Source organism: Microcaecilia unicolor, chromosome 3 (genome assembly GCF_901765095.1).
Source record: "Microcaecilia unicolor chromosome 3, aMicUni1.1, whole genome shotgun sequence".
Taxonomy (NCBI): Eukaryota; Metazoa; Chordata; class Amphibia; order Gymnophiona; family Siphonopidae; genus Microcaecilia; species Microcaecilia unicolor.
In genome coordinates this window covers 469,891,763-469,907,108 of record NC_044033.1, presented here as the reverse complement: position 1 = coordinate 469,907,108, position 15,346 = coordinate 469,891,763, and positions in this window count along the sequence as shown.

Sequence of the window (15,346 nt, the reverse complement as noted above, 5' to 3'; positions counted from 1 at the left end):
CTCTAAACTCTTTTATTGAGTGGAATGCCTTTTTTTAAAGAGTTTTCCCCCTTTACATCTGTGCTACTGATTGGCTATCTTTGATGTTGCCATTTATTTAACGTGGCCGCCATTTTGGTCTTCTGAAAGTTGGGTGTGGACATTCCTGGTGAAAGTTTCTTATCTTCTGACACAGCATATTTCAAAACAAGTGACCCTTGTTGGAGTTTCAAAGTAATGTGCCCAAGTTGGGGACTGCACTCTTAAAGGGGTATAAAATCATCCCGGATTACAGAGAAGAGGCTCGTGGAATTCAAAGTTATGTTTGAATCATTGAGATTGCAGTTTATATCACTGCCCTCAGATAAGAACTGGCTTGGCTTTTGTTGGTTATATTTTTCTGTTCACATTATTTATATTGCATTTTTTGGAACTGGATGCTTTTCTGCTAAATTGAAAAATTCTGCAAGTGATATTAACTACTTTATTGTTCTAACCTATGTTTTGGTATTTTTGTTTAGTACAGTCAGTTTTCTCCACAAGAATGAGATATATCTCAAGTTTTTTCTTCTGTCCTTTTTTTCTTTATAGGATAGCTGAAACCTATGATAATACTGATGACTAAACAGAGGTTAATACTGATAGAGTGAAAATATCTCTGGGAGCTTTGAGGTTTCTCTTTTTTGTAATTACAGTTTATATGGTAACGATCCTTGCACTGTTCCTCAATAGTTACAAACTTTTAAGTTTTTATCTATATTAGGTTATACATCTATTTTTACCATTTCAATTACTACACTCCTTGATGGCTTTATAATATGTACAAAACTACTGAATCAAAGTAGTATGTGCCATAGATTCTCTGTTTCTTGGGAAAACTCTTCTGAACATGGGATGGGATGACTTCCCTATGAGGAAAGGCTAAAGTGACTAGCAAGCTCATTTTCAAAGCACTTAGCCTCCCAAAGTTCCATAGAAACCTATGGAACTTAGCCTCCCAAAGTGCTTTGAAAATAAGCCTCCTAGGGCTCTTCAGCTTGGAGAAAAGATGGCTGAGGGGAGATATGATATAGGTCTATAAAATAATGAGTGGAGTGGAAAGGGTAGACGTCAAGCGTCTGTTTACTCTTTCCAAAAATACTAGGACTAGGGGGCATTCAATGAAGCTACAAAAAAGTAAATTTAAAACTAATCAGAGCAACCTTTTCTTCACTCACATGTAATTAAACTCTGGAATTTGTTGCCAGAGAATGTGGTAAGGCAGTTAGCTTAGCGTGGTTTAAAAAAGGTTTGGACGGCTTCCTAAAGGAAAAGTCTATAGACCATTATTAAAATGGACTTGGGGGAAAATTCACTACTTATTTCTGGGATAAGCAGCATACAATGTTTTGTACTTTTTTGTGATCTTGCCAAGTATTTGTGACCTGTATTGGCCACTGTTGGAAACAGGATGCTGGGATTGATGGGCCTTTGGTCTGTCCCACTATAGCAATACTTATGTACTTACGTTGATGATATGTTGAAACCCTCTGCTCAGTGTGCTGCGGCGGCTAAGAAAGCAAATGTTAAATAGTAGTAGTAGTAGTAGTAGTATTAGGAAAGGAATGGAAAACAAAAATGAGGATGTTATAATGCCTTTGTATCGGTCCATGGTGCAACTGCACCTTGAATATTGTATTCAATTCTGGTTACCGCATCTCAAAAAAGAGATAGTGGAATTAGAAAAGGTACAGAGAAGGGCCACAAAAATGATAAAGGGGATGGGATGACTTCCCTATGAGGAAAGGCTAATGTGGCTAGGGCTCTTCAGCTTGGAGAAAAGGCGGCTGAGGGGAGATATGATAGAGGTCTATAAAATAATGAGTGGAATGGAATGGGTAGACATGAATCGATTGCTTACTCTTTCCAAAAATACTAGGACTAGGGGGCATGCAATGAAGCTACAAAGTAGTAAATTTAAAACGATTTGGAGAAAATATTTCTTCACTCAGTTTATAATTAAACTCTGGAATTTGTTGCCAGAGAATGTGGTAAAGACAGTTAGCTTAGCAAGGTTTAAAATAGGTTTGGATGGCTTCCTAAAGGAAAAGGCCATAGACCATTATTAAAATGACTTGGGGATAAGCAGCATAAAATATATTGAAATGTTTTGGGATCTTGCCACGTATTTGTGACCTGGATTGGCTACTGTTAGAAACAGGATGCTGGGCTTGATGGACCTTTGGTCTGTTCCAGTGTGGCAATACTTATGTACTTAATGATTCCACACTGTTAACTGCTTCATGTGGAATGTTTGTTTTGTTTGACTCAATTCTCTATTTAACATATTGGCTAACCCTCATCCAATTTGATCTCCTCTATCATTGCAATATAATTTGTACCCTGTTAACACAGTGTCCCATTTACTGTATTCCTTCCACCAACAGGCTTATTTTCTAGTGATTTCCGGCCATCTTCCGACATAAATCGAGAGATGGCCGGCAATCTCTCAAAAGCGGCAAAATTGGTATAATAGAAAGCTGCTTTTTTGACAACATCGCCGCTTTCCCGTTGCCGAGCCAGCAAAAGTTCAAGGGGGCATGGCAGTGACGTAGCGAAGGCGGGAAATGGGCAGGCATGGGCGTGGCTACCAGATGGCTGGCTTTCGTGGATAATGGAAAAAAAAAGCAGCGTTAATCAGTATTTCGCCAGGTTTACTTGGTCCTCTTATTTTCACGACCAAGCCTAAAAAAGGTGCCCCAACTCACCATATGACCTCCCCATACTCCCCCAGTGGTCACCAACCTCCTCCCATACAAAAAAAATACAAATAAAAACCTTTTTTCCCAGCCTGTATGCCAGCCTCAAATGTCATACCCAGCTCCCTGACAGCCGTTTGCAAGTCCTTGGAGCAGTTTTTAATGGGTACAGTACACTTCAGGCAGGCAGACCCAGGTCCACCCCCCCCCTACCTGTTACACTTGTGCTGTTAAGTGTTGAGCCCTCCAACCCCTCCCCCCAAAACCCACTGTACCCACATGTAGGTGCCCCCCTTCACCCATAAGGGCTATGGTAATGGTGTAGAGTTGTGGAGAATGGGTTTTGGGGGGGGGGGGATTTAGGGGGCTCAGCACCCAAGGTAAGGGAGCTATGCACCTGGGAGGTATTTGTATATATATACAGTGGTGGAAATAAGTATTTGATCCCTTGCTGATTTTGTAAGTTTGCCCACTGACAAAGACATGAGCAGCCCATAATTGAAGGGTAGGTTATTGGTAACAGTGAGAGATAGCACATCACAAATTAAATCCGGAAAATCACATTGTGGAAAGTATATGAATTTATTTGCATTCTGCAGAGGGAAATAAGTATTTGATCCCCCACCAACCAGTAAGAGATCTGGCCCCTACAGACCAGGTAGATGCTCCAAATCAACTCGTTACCTGCATGACAGACAGCTGTCGGCAATGGTCACCTGTATGAAAGACACCTGTCCACAGACTCAGTGAATCAGTCAGACTCTAACCTCTACAAAATGGCCAAGAGCAAGGAGCTGTCTAAGGATGTCAGGGACAAGATCATACATCTGCACAAGGCTGGAATGGGCTACAAAACCATCAGTAAGACGCTGGGCGAGAAGGAGACAACTGTTGGTGCCATAGTAAGAAAATGGAAGAAGTACAAAATGACTGTCAATCGACAAAGATCTGGGGCTCCACGCAAAATCTCACCTCGTGGGGTATCCTTGATCATGAGGAAGGTTAGAAATCAGCCTACAACTACAAGGGGGGAACTTGTCAATGATCTCAAGGCAGCTGGGACCACTGTCACCACGAAAACCATTGGTAACACATTACGACATAACGGATTGCAATCCTGCAGTGCCCGCAAGGTCCCCCTGCTCCGGAAAGCACATGTGACGGCCCGTCTGAAGTTTGCCAGTGAACACCTGGATGATGCCGAGAGTGATTGGGAGAAGGTGCTGTGGTCAGATGAGACAAAAATTGAGCTCTTTGGCATGAACTCAACTCGCCGTGTTTGGAGGAAGAGAAATGCTGCCTATGACCCAAAGAACACCGTCCCCACTGTCAAGCATGGAGGTGGAAATGTTATGTTTTGGGGGTGTTTCTCTGCTAAGGGCACAGGACTACTTCACCGCATCAATGGGAGAATGGATGGGGCCATGTACCGTACAATTCTGAGTGACAACCTCCTTCCCTCCGCCAGGGCCTTAAAAATGGGTCGTGGCTGGGTCTTCCAGCACGACAATGACCCAAAACATACAGCCAAGGCAACAAAGGAGTGGCTCAGGAAGAAGCACATTAGGGTCATGGAGTGGCCTAACCAGTCACCAGACCTTAATCCCATTGAAAACTTATGGAGGGAGCTGAAGCTGCGAGTTGCCAAGCGACAGCCCAGAACTCTTAATGATTTAGAGATGATCTGCAAAGAGGAGTGGACCAAAATTCCTCCTGACATGTGTGCAAACCTCATCATCAACTACAGAAGACGTCTGACCGCTGTGCTTGCCAACAAGGGTTTTGCCACCAAGTATTAGGTCTTGTTTGCCAGAGGGATTAAATACTTATTTCCCTCTGCAGAATGCAAATAAATTCATATACTTTCCACAATGTGATTTTCCGGATTTAATTTGTGATGTGCTATCTCTCACTGTTACCAATAACCTACCCTTCAATTATGGGCTGCTCATGTCTTTGTCAGTGGGCAAACTTACAAAATCAGCAAGGGATCAAATACTTATTTCCACCACTGTATATATATTTTTTTTTAGACGTGCCCCCTAGGGTGCCCGGTTGGTGTCCTGGCATGTCAGGGGGACCAGTGCACTACGAATGCTGGCTCCTCCCATGAGCAAATGCCTTGGATTTAGCCAGGGTTGAGATGGCCGTTTTTGTTTCCATTATCGCTGAAAAACAAAAACAGCCATATCAAACCCGGCAAACTCTGGCATTTGGCCAGGCCAAACCGTATTATCGAAAAAAAAGATAGCCGGCCATCTTTTTCAATAATACAGTTTGGCCAGCTGTTTGCAGCACCGCCAAAATAGATTGCCAGCAATCTATTTCGCTGGCGCCATTCGATTATTTCCCTCCAAGTCTCTGAACTGCCTATTAAATCTACCTCATCATTTAGTGTTATCTACTCTAATTCCCTCATGTTATTTTTTAGGCTTCTAGCATTTGTGTACAGCCTGTACAGAAAGGATGAAAGTGGGGTTCATCCTTTCTGTACAGGCTCCCCTTTTCCCAGAATGTTGCCCACTTCATAGTAAATCTAAATCCCTCATTACTGCACTATCATAACAACCACACATTGAGACTTTGGAGCTGTGCCTCTTGGGTCCTGCAAATGGAATGGGGAACGTTTCTGCAAATGCTAACCTGGAGGATCTCATCTTCAGCTTTCATCCTAAAAGGTTCAATTTGGCTTCCAGAACCTCTCCAACATTTTTGTATGTGATAGGTACCCTTATGTACCAAGACAGCCTGTTCCTCCTCAGCACTATCAAAAATCCTACCTAGGTGACGTGAGATCTGCCACATTCTCACCAGGCAGGCAAGTGACCAGGTGATCCTCATGTCCACCAGCCTATGCCTAGTGATCAAATCACCAGCTACAACAGCTGTCCCAACCCTTCCTGCCTGGGCAGAACATCTTGGAGATACATCCTCAGTGTGAGAGGATAGTGCATCCCCTGGTGGACAGGTCCTAGTTACAGAAATACTTCCTACTTCAGCAGAGTGATGCTCTCCTTTTAGGAGACCTCTCTTCTTGTTACTGTATATTCTGTGCATTCTGATTTTAACAATTTTTTTTTAAATTCTTTCTTAGGAAAAATCAATAACATGTATTCCTATGACAAAGGTACATCACTGTATGTGATCCTGCCTATGTATGGTGCTTGCATATGAATGCTGCCAGTGTGTATCTAATGAATCTCCATGCCTTCATGGAGATGTTGTTGATGGTCAGGTGGTGATACTGCTTAAACATTTCTCAGACACAAGAGGGCCAGGAGAACTCTCTGACACAATGAAATTAGGGTCCCTCCAAAGAGACATGGCTATCCACACTGAGGAATGTTTCTCCACATGCAGGATGTTTATAAGCACATTTTACATGGGGGTGGAGCATGCTGCTTTGCCGAGGATAATTTCTTAAAGCAGGAATCCGTGCCATTGCATATTTTGCTTAGTGTATTTTCAATTGGTGGAAATGTTTATCTCCAAATGTCTGTCATTTACAGTGCATCCTCTTTCTAAATGTTGTGTGTGTGTGTGTGTGTGTGTGTGTGTGTGTGTGTGTTTATTTTTGAATATTGGAAAATGTTTAGTTCTTTCTAGCACTATGGACTTGTGTTTTTAAATGTATTCCAATAAACATTTATTTCACCTTTTGGACATCATATCAAGAATGCTCCTTCAAATATATTATAACATAACAAAGTGATACAAATTTAAGGATATTTTGGATAAAGATTCAAAGCACAGACAAATTCATTCTTGCCATGTCTATGGATTAATCTTTAAAATTAGTGACACATTTTTAAAGTTACAATTCCATCTTTTAAAATATGGTATTCTGTTTAAAATTACAACAGATTCTATTTATGATTTAAAACTTTATGATTTCAACCTAACATATGATGAAGAATTACTATATGGGTGGGAGAGGGCAATTTTGAGACAGCCTATATGGCTGCAAAGCTCACCTGTATGTTATATCTGCATTCTTAGCATCTATTTTTCAAAGGAAAAGTACAAGGGTGATTTCCATTTGAAAATCACCACCCATTCACTGGCAAAACCTCTCATGGGAAAGAAAGAAAAAGAGAAAGCTATCTGAAAACCCAATTTCTCTGCTTCTCACCACATCCCTCTGAATTTGGCTAAACAAAAACATACTGAAGAAATGTACAAATACTTTTAACTAGGCAGAGGAAAGCAATTTTCAGACAGAGCTGTTTCTGTGGGTAAAGGCTGTTTAAACAGGTAGATGGCTTTGAAAATTGCTTTCTGTATATTTAAGCCATTTTTTTTCATTTCTTAAAATGTCAGTATCCATCATTTTGAGATCCAATAAGCCACATTCTCTGTAGATTATTTCTAGCTGCATAGTGTGATTCAGATTGCTTTGCACTAAAATTGTTTCCAAAAGCAAAAATTTAAATGATATTTGAGGAAAAGGGTTTTACTTTTAAATGGCATCTTCCCACATCTTCTTGACTTTGATTCATTACTATATGGACAGAGTTAAATTTAAAATAGTACTGAAAGGCGTTCTGCTGTAGCTGTTAACTTCAGAGTGATTAATGGCAAGACAAGATATCAGAATCTCTGAGTTGAGAACCTATTAACTTTGAAGAAAGCTGAAAAAGCCAGAGGGAAAGAACAAGTCACAGCAACAAAAGGATTCCTAGTAGTAATGCATAGCCCTTGATTGTAGCTTGATATGCTCCTGTAGCAAAGCATGGTTGTCAAAAGCAATTTCAAATTACTCTTTATGTACTTTGTGGCTTTCTGTTGCATTGATCTACATCAAGCTGACCAGTAAGCAATTATGGTTTAAATCAGGCCAAAGTAACAAAAGTCTGTAGCTAAATCACATCAAATAATTGTCTAGGATAGTATAAAAATAAATAATTTCAAACATGATAAAAACTGGAGGCATCCAAACAAAATGTTGATGCAAATTACCAGTATTATACATAAAACAAATATAGCAGTAGGTCCACTGACATATGACAAGAACACTGCAAGGACTCAACTTACTGAACTCAGGAGCTTAAGGTGGGAGTAGAACTCACTACAGTGGAAATTAGTGAGTGGTGTAGCACTGACAAAATACTGCACAATTAAAAGTCAAACTTGTACTAACTCAGTAGTCTAAGGAAAAGATTTACTTTGATGAGATGAGAATGAATATGTAAATATATTCCAATAAATGTTTTTTTTATATACTGACCACCGTGGCACTTCCTCTAGGGGTGCTGCCATTTTGTTTGCCAGAGGCAAGAATTAAAAGAGAACCACTCAAGCCTCATCCCACCAGCAATCAGTAATTTCCACAGGGCAAATCCCTGGCGTGAAGTAGGTTGATTGTGAGGTCCAGGTTTGTGGGAAAGGATGGGTTGTGGGTTGGACTTCCTGTTTGATAAAGGATCGGGGGGGGGGGGGAGTTCAGATCCATGGTATTGGTTCTGGGATCAGGGGTACCTGGGATAGGGATTGGAGAAGATCAGAACCTTTGTGGGGTAGAGAGGACCCAAGTGGAGGGAATCAAGAAAGGGGGGCTTGATCATACATGAGGAGAGGGATCATGGAGACCATTAGAATGGGGGGGATTGATAATGACTTTGAAGGAAGGAAGCCAGAAAGATGTTGCAGGAACAGCATCAATACTGAATATTGCCAGCACCTGTATAGCTGCTCGCTCCTCCTTGACTCTATCCCCATAATTCCCCTCTGCAGCCAGATTACAAAAATGGCTGAATAGTGCTGATATTTAGCAGCACTGCTTGGTTATGTGACACTGAATATTGATGGATAGCTGGCCCCAAATAATTTAAGTTGGTAAGATCCTGCACACTTAGATCACTTTGAATATAGACCAGTAGTGGTTACATCTTTCCCATGTTTACTACCTCCTGGCACAATTCAAATACTGTTATGTAGTTCAAAATATTTGCTGATCAATATTCAAAAACCAGGTCAGCGGCTAAATATCCAACTTATTTTATTTTTATTTTCCTGATCTCTTGGAAATGGAAGCATTGGTTGTTTTCCTTTATTTTTATTCTTGGGATTGTTGGCACATTTTTGTTCACTGTGATGTCTATATATTTGATATGTATGTGTATGTACTTTCTTCAATAAATATAGTTTCAAAACAAACTGCACCAAACTAAAGTTGCAATTTTAAACTCTGTAAAATATTCTGATATATTTTAATTATTTATTTATTTATTTACAGCATTTATATCCCACAGTTTCCCACCCAGGGGTAGGCCCAATGTGGCTTACAACAATCTACATAAAACACACAACAAGGCAAAGTTCAAACAATCAATGACTTAGAAGTAAAATGGTGAAAGGGTTAAAGCGAGGTAGAGAAAAAGAGCAGTGGTGAGTAATATGACACCGGGATAAAGAGAGTTCAGAAGTTAGAGGTGCCAGGCGGGAGCGGCGCATAAGCTTTGCCAAATAGAAAGGTCTTGAGGCGCTGTTTGAAGGTGGGGTGATCAGAAGTAAGTTTCACCAGTTTAGGCAGATCATTCCACAGACGAGCGCTACTGTAGGAGAAAGTTGATGCATAGATGCTTTTGTATTTAAGTCCAATATATACTGGATAATGAAGGTTTAAGTACAATTGCGCGGATCTGTGAGAGTTTCTTGGTGGCAAGTTGATGAGGGTGTCCATATATGCTGGGGCTTCACCATAGATGATTTTATGCACCAGAGTACAGAGTTTAAAAGTGATACGGTTCTTGACAGGAAGCCAGTGCAGTTTCTCTCGGAGCAGTCTTGTACTTTCAAATTATGGTTATACAAGTGCAATGCAGTGGCGTAGCAGGGGGGCTGCCACCCGGGGCGTGGCGGTTCACCGTTGCACCCCCCCCCCTGGGTGCAGCACGATGACACCCCCGTCTGACCAGCTCCCGCACCCTACCTTTAAAAAGAATATCGGGAGGCGAGGTGCAGCGCCTCGCGCCTGCCCTGCACGTAAAAGAAATGTGGACTGTCGGGCCTTCTCTCGCTCTGTCTGTCCCACCCTTGCGGAAATAGGAAGTTGCGTCAGTGGAGAGCGGGACAGATAGAGCGAGGGAAGACCCGACTGTCCACATTTCTTTTATGTGCAGGGCAGGCGCGAGGCGCTGTGCCTTGCCTCCCGTTATTCTTTTTAAAGGTAGGGTGCGGGAGCTGGTCGGGGGGGGGGTGTCAATTCGCCGAGATGGGGAGCTGGCAGGGAGCACCCCCCCCCCCCCGAGCTGACACCCGGGGCGGACCGCCCCTCCCGCCCCCCCCCCCCTTGCTACGCCACTGGTGCAATGTAAGACCCAGAATAGTGCTATTCAAAACTGATATGCCCATCGTATAACCTGTATACTGATAAATATTGACCAGTGACCAGCTATGGTGTTGCTAGGTTTGTGGTGAATATTGCATGATATATAAATCATCTAAATCCATAAATTAGTGTGATATGAATTGCTATTCATCTATGACTGACACAGACTCAGGAAGCTATGGATATGTGCAGGATGTATACTGCCAGCTCCCCAGCTACTTGGCTCTAGCTACCCGGGTACATGCTACATGGTACCCAGGAAAATGTTCCACATCATAAAGAAATGCATTGGACAGTTTAGTGCCATCTCAGGCTGAGAGACATTCTGCAGTCATGGTGCCATGGAAGAGGGAGCCAAATTGCTCTGTGACAGAAAGTATTCAGTTGTTATGTTTGAAGACTATCAAACAATGGATGAGAGCAAAATGTGTTGGTCTAAACATGTCTAAAACTCAAGTTATTTTGATGTGGCTGATACCCCAAAGTTTCTCCCTAATGAGAAAGCTTCATACTATTTGGAAGTACTTTGAAATCAGTCAATATGAATGGTTAGTACATGCGCTGCTGCTATCATCTCTTGATTACTATAACTTTATTGACTTGGGCTGCACAAAGACCTTACTTAAGAAACTTCAAACCATTCAAAATAAAGCAATCAGACTAATCTTCAGGCTATCAAAATTTGACAGTGTCTCCCCTTTTTAAATCAAACTACATTGGCTGCCCATTGAGGCGATATCGTTTTTCAAATGGGCATGCTTGCTTTTTAAGACACTACAATGACTGATCCCCAGCTATTTGCTAGTTCATTTCTGCTTTGCAAACTCAACCAGGAGACAGGAGGCTGCCAATTTTATCACTTTCTCCTCATCTATGTGTAAGAAAAGGTTAACTATCTTTGACAAATCTCTTGCTGTTCAAGCACCCAGACTTTAGAAAGATATTGTTGGAATGTTTTGCCTTCACAATCTTATCTCATGTTCTGAATGAAAACAAAACCTTTGGGCCCCCTTTACCAAGCTGCGGCAAAAGGGGACCTGCGCTGGCGTCGGAGCATGTTTTTCAAGCGCCGAGACCCCTTTTTACCTCAGCGGGTAAAAGAGAAGTTTCTGTTTCCTGCAAGAAATGTACTTGCAGTAAGAAGAACACTTGCCATGTGGCCATTTTGGGGGGAGCCCATACTGCCACCTATTGAGTTAGCAGTGGAGGCTCCCGTGCTAACCTGGCAGCATGTGACGTTGCCCAATTGCCACCGGGCAGTGCCGTAGCGAGGGTGCCTGACACCCGGGGCGCACCCCCCTCCAGAGCGCACCCCCCCCCGAAAAGCACCCTTACCTTGCAGCGGAGGGCAGGTGGGAGGGCCGATCCGCCCCCAGTGCACGTCACTGGAAGCTGTGTCGGCTCTGCTGCTTCCCTGTTTTCTCTGCCCCAGAACAGGAAGTAACCTGTTCCGGGGCAGAAAGAGCAGGCAACCAGCGAGCCGACACCCCCCCAGCGGTGTGCACCCGGGGCGGACTGCCCCACCGCCCCCCCTTCCTATGCCACTGCCACCGGGTACACTCTGTAGAGCCGGATATGATGGTATGCCAGGGTGGGAAGTACCGCTGAGCTGTTTAGCAAGCGGTAAGCCCGTGTTGGACTTACCAACATTTAGTAAAAGGGGCCTTTTCTTATTTCTACTTGTCTCCAAAGCAACCATTGTAATTCGCAGAGGTATGTTCTGATCTCTATATACCTATAAGATGTTTGTAAACCACTTAGATCTGTAAAGGTGTTAGCAGGATATAAGCCCAAATGTAATGTCATGTCTTTCTCGATAGATGGAGTTGAAATAATGTTTAGTAAAATGATTTGATCTTTGGGTGCTATTTTAGAACCTGCATTGAGAATGAAACCCCAGGTAGCTAAGGTGATCAGTATGATTTTCTTTAAATTAAAACGTTCAGCAGTTGAAATATTACCTTTCTCTAGAGAATTTCTGACTAGTTTTCAAAATATAATGATGCACCACTTTGACCATTGTAATACTTTGCTTTTAGGCTTACCCAAAAGTATTTTACATTCTATACAGGTTGCACGTAATGCTGTAGTGCACATTCTGTTATGACTGAGGCAATTTGAGCGTATTACCCCTGCTTTGGCTTCTTTGCCTTGGCTTTCAGTCAATTGTAGGATCCAGTACAGAATTTTACTGTTACTTTTTAAAGTGATGATTAGCAAAATGTGTTCTGGTATTGCCTCAAATCTGCACTTGCATCAACTTTTCAGATATTTGAGATCAGTTTCTTGTAATGTTTTAGATGTTCCTTCTTTTCAATTGGTGTCCTTAGATGAGTACAGGAACTTGATATATATATATATATATATATATATATATATATATATATATATATATATATATATATATATATATATATATATATATATATATATATATATACAGAGAGAGAGAGAGAGATGGTAAGTTGCTAGCAGAGAGACAGAAAAGCTGACATTGTGGGACTCTGTGCTTGAAAGAAGAGTGAGACTTGAGCTGATCATTTCTGCCAATCTTAAGGTGGCCAAACAGATAGAAAGGGTCATGCCCATGTAGGAAGAGGAATAGGCAGCAGGAAAAAAGGACAGATACCGCATACAGTTCAAGCTTCTCTTACTAACCTACAAATGCACTCGATCTGCAGCCCCTCCTTACCTCTCTACCCTCATCTCCCCTTACGTCCCTACCCGTAACTTCCACTCTCAAGACAAATCCCTCCTTTCAGTACCCTTCTCCACCACCGCCAACTCTAGGCTCCGCCCTTTCTGCCTCACCTCACCCCATGCTTGGAACAAACTCCCTGAGCCCATACGCCAGGCCCCCTCCCTACCCATCTTCAAATCATTGCTCAAAGCCCACCTCTTCAATGTCGCTTTCGGCACCTAATCACAACACCTCTACTCAGGAAATCTAGACTACCCCAACTTGACATTTCATCCTTTAGATTGTAAGCTCTTCTGAGCAGGGACCGTCCTTAGTTATTAATTTTTACAGCGCTGCGTAACCCTAGTAGCGCTCTAGAAATGTTAAGTAGTAGTAGTAGTAGTATGATAGTGCATCTATATAAATCTCTGGCGAGGCCCCATTTAGAATACTGTCTGCAGTTCTGGAGATTGCAACATCAAAAAGATATAATCAGGATTGAGTCATTCCAGAGGGTAGCTACTAAAATAGTCAATGATCTTGGTCATAAAGCATATAGAGACAGACTCATAGACCTCCATATGTATACTTTGGAAGAAAGGTGAGAGAGAGGAAACATGATTGAGACATTTAAATATCTCCACAGCATAAATGCACAGGAGGCAGGTTCCTTTCAAATGAAAGTAATCTCTGGAACGAGAGGTCATAAGATGCAGATGAAGGGGGATAGACTCAAAAGTAATCTAAAAAAATACTTTATGGAAGGGGTGGTGGATGCATGTAATGACCTCCTGGTTGAGGTGATGGAAACAAGGACATTATCTCAATTAAAAAAAAAAACATGAGACAGGCATGTAGGATCTCTTAGGGGAAAGTCATGGGAGAGGAGGCAATGTCCTATTATGGATTAAAAATGGTTAAAAGATAGAAAACAGAGAATAGGGTTAAATGGTCAGTATACTCAATGGAGAAGGGTAAATAGTGGAGCTTTCCAGGGGTCTGTGCTGGGATTGCTACTTTTTAACATATTTATAAATGATCTAGAGATGGGAATAACTTAGTGAGGTAATTAAATTTGCTGATTCGAATTGCAAGAGGATTATGAAAATTGCAAGAGGACCTTATGAGACTGGGTATCCAAATGGCAGGTGATGTTTAATATGAACAAGTGCAAAGTGATGCATGTGGGAAAGAGGAACCAAACTATAGCTACATGATGCAATGTTCCACATTAGGAATCACTAGCTAGAAAAAGGATCTAGTTGTCATCATTATTGATACGTTGAAACCCTTTGCTCAGTGTGCAGCACCGGCTAAGAAGGCAAATAGAATGTTAGGAATTATTAGGAAAAAAATGTAAAACAAAAATGAGAATGCTATAATGCCTTTGTATTGCTCCATTGTGTGAATGCACCTAAATACTGTGTGCAATTCTGGTCACAACATCTAAAAATAAATATAGCTGAAATAGTATTTCTTCCAGGTACTTGTGACCCGGAATAGCCACTATTGAAAGCAGGATACTGAGCTAGATGGACCATTGGTCTCATCCAGTGTGGCTATTCTTATATTCTTATGTAGCAAAGGTACACAGATGGGTGACGAAAATGATATGGGGATTGGACAACTTATCTATGAGGAAAGGCAAAAGCTGCTAGGGCTCTTCAGCTTGGAGAAGAGAGAGCTGAGGGGATATATGATACTGGTCTATAAAATACTGAGTGGAGTGGAACAGGTAGATGTGAATCACTTATTTATGCTTTCCAAAAATATTAGGACTAGGGGGCACACAATTAAGCTACTTAGAGGTACATTTAAAACAAACTGGAGAAAATATTTCTTCACTTGACATGTAATTAAACTCTGGAATTCATTGCCAGTCAGCTTATTAGGGTTTAAAAAAGGTTTGGATAATTCTCTAAAATAAAAATCCATAAGCCATTATTAAGATGGACTTGGAAAAGTCCACTGCTTATTTCTAGGATAAGCAGCATTAAATCTGTTTTACTGCTTCGGGATCTTGCCAGGTACTTGTGACTTGAATTGGCCACTGTTTGAAACAGTACATGGGCATGATGGACCTTTGGTCTGCCCCAGTATGGCAACACTTATGTTCTTACGTTCTAAGTCCTGGGCCTCAGGAAATAAGTCAAATCTTCAATGTATTATGGAATTGCCTATAATGATCCTGCGTATGTAAACTGAAATGCACTTTATTCTACAGCCAAGTGGAAGCCACAGAGAAAGCCCAAGCTCTCCAACAAACATTCCTAATATATCCAACAACTACTTCAGCTGAAAACAAGATTATGAGCCTTCTTTCACTGTATAATTCATTTTTATGCAAACTATTTATTTTCATTTTAGAACTCCTTGTATAATGTCACTAACTTCAGTTCTATATGATTTTTATCTAGCTTGTCAATTGGTCAATCATGAATTCTGCTCTAAGAATCAGGTCCTGACTACTTATCAGCCATTTCAGTTCAAAGTTAAATCATTTGTTTGCTGAAATTATCCATATAGATTTATTTATTTACATGCCCACAAGTGTGTGCTTTTTATACCGCAGTTGCCATCGATACAAGAAGTAATCGTGCCTGAATTCACTGCTATGCT